Raw genomic sequence first — 6,000 nt, 5'->3', positions numbered from 1 at the left:
TCAAATAAGAATGTAATAAGTAAATAGTGGATCGACCGTCAGAGAGATCTCGCAAAGTAATATCTGTCAAAGGATTCAGAAACAAGGTTCATCTACAGACTTGAGGAGTTAATTCACTGGAAGAAGTTCAAGAAGTTGATCATGCCTCAGTGATATAAATCAAGATCGTGGATTTAATCAAGTGACAGAGATCTCGTCAGAGTATCATTAATTACAAGGATTTAATCTGAAGAAAATCAAAAGTATCAAAGTCAAGACATGAAGAAACGTCACGGAAGTTAGTCACTCATGAACCAGACAGTACATCGAGTGTCAGCATTGAAGTGGCGGAATTGATTCATAAGTCTCAGTGATTTTCAGAAGATTGTTAGAAGAATGGATGCTGCTCAGGGTTAGTATTAATTCTCTATTAACTAATTAAGTCATTTAATTTAATTAAGAAAATAAATTATATCTGCAAAGATTAATTTATTGATTAATTAAATTAAATTGATTAATTAATTTAGAATTAATATTGAGGATATACAAGATTTTAATTGGTTTAAAATCTGCTTAAATTCAAAACAAGACAATTCATTTGAACTAGTATGACAATCGGTATGACAATTGATAGTCATACCGAAAGTCATGCCAATACATTTAATTGTCTTATTAGAATTTCTGTTTAGATTAAAATCTGTTATTAATTCAGCAAGACAATTTATTTGAACTAATATGACAATCGGTATGACAATCAATAGTCATACCGAAAGTCTTGCTAGTTAATTTTGATTGTCTTGCTAGTTGTAAATATTGTCATACCGAAAGTCTTGCTGGCCAAAGAGATTGTCATGCCAGTACATTTTTCAGTTCGGTGTTTGATAAAAGAAGCAGAAGACTTTTATTGATCAACACTCTTACAGAATCCAATCCAACAAAAACAGAACCCGAGAACAAAAGAAAAAGAAGCAGAAAAATATTTCATCTCATCTGCAAACTTCAAGATCAATTTCTAGATTGTAAAGTTAAATCCAATCAACTAGAAATCTTTATCTTGTTCTTGTGTAACAATCTAGCGGATCAAAATCCCTAGAACTTAATCTCAAATCGCGTTTAGCATTTGATTCTAATTATTGCAAAAATAGAAAAAGTTCATGTTGAATTTATTCTAAATTTGTGATAATTGATTTGAGATTAATTCCTTGTAATCGATACAGTTGTTGTAACACATTTCAAGTTTAATAATATTCTTATTTAACTTGAATTTTGTTTCACATTTTTTTATTCCGCATTTATTCGATTATTCGGTACTGTTTGTATTCAACCCCCCCTTCTACAAACACATTGGGACCTAACATTTCCTAAGACCCAACCTCCTAATATCACTTAACTTAGAAGTAGAGAGTGCATAGTTCATGGAATTAAGCATATTAACAATATCAGTATCTGTTTGTGGTGAGGTCACAGTATTATCAGGAATTTTGAAACATGCTTTAATAACATCACTATTGATACAGAATTCCTTACCTTTAATAGTGAGTGTGATGGTCTTATCAGTAGAGTTGTATGTAGCAGTCATCCACATCTCTTCAACAACCTCACAGACGATGGTGGGTGATTCTAGCATTGCATAGCTGAGTTTGCAGTTCTTCACAAAATCCATCATTTTGTGGTAGTCACTTGAATGTTGAATCGCCTTATTTACTAGAGCCATGAAGTTGTTTTTCTCATAGATGTATCCAGTTTGTGACATGATCTTGACTACTGGTGCCATTGTTAGAGAGTGGAAATTGCGGAGATAGAGATGGTAGTTGCTTTAGAGAAAGAGAGAATTTAGAGCAGATGATTTGTGAATGATAAAAGAAAAGCAATGAAAATGAATTATGCTTTTATCCTGTCTAAAAAATAACTGTTAAAAATAATAAAGTGAAATAAAGTAACCAATAAGAATTGCCCAAAATAGCCGTTTTAAAAAATAAACTGTAAAAATTCCACCAATCATCCGGCGTGTTATGCTTACAAACTGTAAGTATACTCGATGGATAATGTTCAAGAAATTAACGGCTAGGATTCAGACAATTCGACGGATGAGGATAAACTGTTATCCGTCGAGTCATAAAATATTCTAGAAGAATAATTGATTTTTATTAACAAATAGTATTCCGACGGATGATCAAACTCGATAGATAAAGATCATTCGTCGAGATGTAAATTTTGACTTGGCCAAAATTCCATCTGAGACTGAAAAATCAATTAAATTTCTGGCTGCAATTCAACTTGAAAATTATCTCATAAAGATTCAAGAGTAATTTAGCATACCTAACTCACTTACCAACCTTAAAAAGGTGGATTCATCCAGTGGCTTGGTAAATATATCTGCAAGCTGCTTTTCACTTGGAACAAAATGTAGTTCCATAGTACCATTCATCACATGTTCCCTTATGAAGTGGTACTTGATGTCTATGTGCTTTGTTCTTGAATGTTGCACTGGATTTTCAGTGATGGCAATTGCACTTGTGTTATCACAGAAAATGGGAATTCTTTCCACTTGCAGACCATAGTCTAGCAATTGGTTTTTCATCCACAAAATCTATGCACAGCAACTGCCAGCAGCAATATATTCAGCTTCAGCTGTAGAGGTAGAAACTGAATTTTGCTTTTAACTGAACCAGGACACAAGCTTGTTTCATAGAAATTGACAGGATCCTGTTGTACTTTTTCTATCAATTCTACAACCTGCATAATCTGTATTTGAATAACCAGTTAGATCAAAACCAGAATCTTTAGGGTACCAAATGCCAAGTTTTGGTGTTCCCTTGAGATATCTGAAAATTCTCTTAATAGCTACTAAGTGAGATTCTCTAGGATCAGCCTGAAATCTAGCACACAAACATATAGCAAACATTATATCTGGCCTACTTGCTGTTAAGTACAGAAGTGAGCCAACCATGCCCCTATAACTTGAAATATCCACAAACTTTTCAGTAGTGTTTAATTCAAGCTTAGTTGCAGTGGCCATGGGAGTTTTCGCAGATGTGCAATCCATTAGATCAAACTTCTTTAAAAGATCATAAATATATTTAGTTTGACTAATTAATATTCCATCACTAACTTGCTTAACTTGCAAGCCAAGAAAGTAAGTTAGTTCTCCCATTATACTCATTTCATACTTACTTTGCATCAATTTGGCAAACGTTTTGCAAAGTTTTTCATCTGTAGAGCCAAAAATAATGTCATCTATATAAATTTGAACAAGTATACTAGAGCCATTAACATTTCTAAAGAAAAGAGTTTTGTCTACAGTACCTCTAGTGAAGTGATTCTCTAAAAGAAACTTTGACAAAGTGTCATACCAGGCTCTAGGTGCTTGCTTTAGTCCATAAAGTGCTTTCAAAAGATATTAAACATATTCTGGAAAATTTGGATCTTCAAAACCAGGAGGTTGACTGACATAGACTTCCTCCTCCAAATCTCCATTCAGAAAGGCACTTTTGACATCCATTTGATAGACCTTGAAATTGGCATGGGCTGCATAGGCTAAGAAGATTCTGATGGCTTCAAGTCTTATAACAGGAGAAAATGTTTCATCAAAATATATTCCTTTTTGTTGACAATAGCCCTTTAGCAACCAATTTGCCTTTGTTCCTAACTACTATGCCATTTTCATCCATCTTGTTTCTAAATACCCATTTGGTGTCTATTGGATCCTTTCCTCTAGGTTTAGGCACCAGCTTCCATACCTTATTCCTCTCAAATTATTTTAGCTCCTCCTGGATAGCTAAAATCCAATCAGGATCCAACAATGTTTCTTCTACCTTCTTTGGTTCTTCCTTAGAAAGAAAGCTGCTGTATAGACATTCTTCTTGAGTTGCTCTCCTTGTTTAAACTCTAGAAGATACATCACCAATGATAAGCTCAAAGGGGTGATCCTTTGTCCATTTCCTTTGTTGAGGTAGATTAGCTCTAGATGAAGAGGCCTCATTGTTGTCTTGATATGTGATTGAGTTTTGATTATTAGAAACTCCCCCTGAGTTAATGGATCTTTGATTTGAGAAAGGGGAGCTTTCTGTAAGTGATCTATTCTGACTCCCAGCTTCTTTTGAATTCCTGACGGATGGTGAATTTTGAGTACCGACGGATGAGGCTGGTTGTCTCCCGACGGATAAGGAAGATTGTCTCCCGACAGATGAAGCATTTTGCAACTCGACAGATGTTGAATTTTGTGCTTCATTGGTGGTGGATTTTTCTGCATTATCCTTTGATACTGTTTCTTGATCACTTTCATCATCACTGTCATCACTAACCATCTCCACATTGTCAAATTTGAGGATCTCATGGTAATCTCCATTTTGCAGTCCTTCAATCTTTTTATCATCAAACACAACATGTATTGATTCCACAACAATGTTGGTTCTTAGATTATAGACTCTATATGCTTTACCAACAACATATCCAACAAAAATTTCTTCATCTGCTTTAGCATCAAACTTCCCATTCTGATCAGTTTGATTTCTCAAGATGTAGCATTTGCAGCCAAAGACATGAAGAAAATTTAGAGTTGGCTTCTTGTTCTTGAACAATTGATAGGGAGTCATGCATTTTGCTTGATTAACCAGAGAAATATTCTGAGTATAGTATGCAGTATTTACAGCTTCAGCCCAGAAATATGTTGGTAACTTAGACTCTTTAAGCATTGTCCTTGCAGCTTCAATAAGTGATATGTTCTTCCTTTCTACTACTCCATTTTGTTATGGAGTTCTTGCTGCTGAAAACTCATGTAAAACCCCATTTTCTTCACAAAATGCTCTCATGACAGAATTCTTGAAATCAGTTCCATTGTCACTCCTGATTCTTCTAACTTTGAAATCAGGATGATTATTGACTTGCCTTATGTGATTGATGATGATTTCATTAGCCTCATCTTTAGACTTTAGGCTATATGTCTAAGAGAACTTTGAGAAATTATCTACAATTACTAGGCAAAATATTTTCCTTGAGATGGACAACACATTGACTGGTCCAAACAAATCCATATATAGAAGTTGCAAAGGTTCTTCAATTGTTGATTTAAGCTTCTTCCTGAATGATGCTTTGATCTGCTTTCCTTTTTGGCAGGCATAACACAATCCATCCTTAGAAAACTCCACTTGAGGAATGCCTCTTACCAGTTCTTTCTTTACAAGTTCATTCATGGTCTTGAAGTTTAAATGGGATAGCTTCTTGTGTCATAGCCAACTTTCATCTTGACTTGCTTTACTAAGAAAAAAAGTAACAGATTCTACATTTGATGAGTCGAAGTCAGCTAGGTACACATTTCCTTTTCTCACACCAGTGAGAACCACTTTGTTGTTCCTCTTGTTAGTCACAACACAGGCTTCTGAGTTGAAGGTTACTGAATTGCATTTATCACAAAGTTGGCTGATACTCAGCAAATTGTGCTTGAGACCATCCACTAAGGAAACCTCTTCAATGATGATATTGTCTTTTGAAATCAAGCCATATCCCGCAGTATAACCCTTGCTGTCATCTCCAAAAGTAATACTTGGGCCAGCTCTCTCCTTGAACTATATGCGCAGGGTAGAATCACCAGTCATCTGTCTTGAACAACCACTATCCAAGTACCATAGATTCTTTTTGTTTCCCTGCACACATCAAAATCAAATCAAGTTGATTTTGGTACCTAAGTTTCCTTGGGTCCTGCCTTGTTAGCTTTCTTTTTCTGTTTCTTAGGTTTGATCTCATTTGACTTGGGGATATCAGATTCATCCTTAGTCATTTGAGTTGGACCTTTGAAACCATTCATTACAGCAGAATTATCATACATATTTGATACCAGGGAATGGCATGCTATTAGTAAACATGTTATTCCAGTAAGGCATGTTAAATGGCATTTGTGGCATACTAAATGCAGCATAATAAGGATTAGGTGCAAATGGCATATTAGCAAACTGTGCATTCATATTCTGTGTACACATAACATTCATAGGCATTAGGGAATGGCATTCATGTTGGGAAAATGAG

Source organism: Apium graveolens, chromosome 3 (assembly GCF_009905375.1).
Source record: "Apium graveolens cultivar Ventura chromosome 3, ASM990537v1, whole genome shotgun sequence".
NCBI lineage: Eukaryota > Viridiplantae > Streptophyta > Magnoliopsida > Apiales > Apiaceae > Apium > Apium graveolens.
This window is presented reverse-complemented; position numbering follows the sequence as displayed.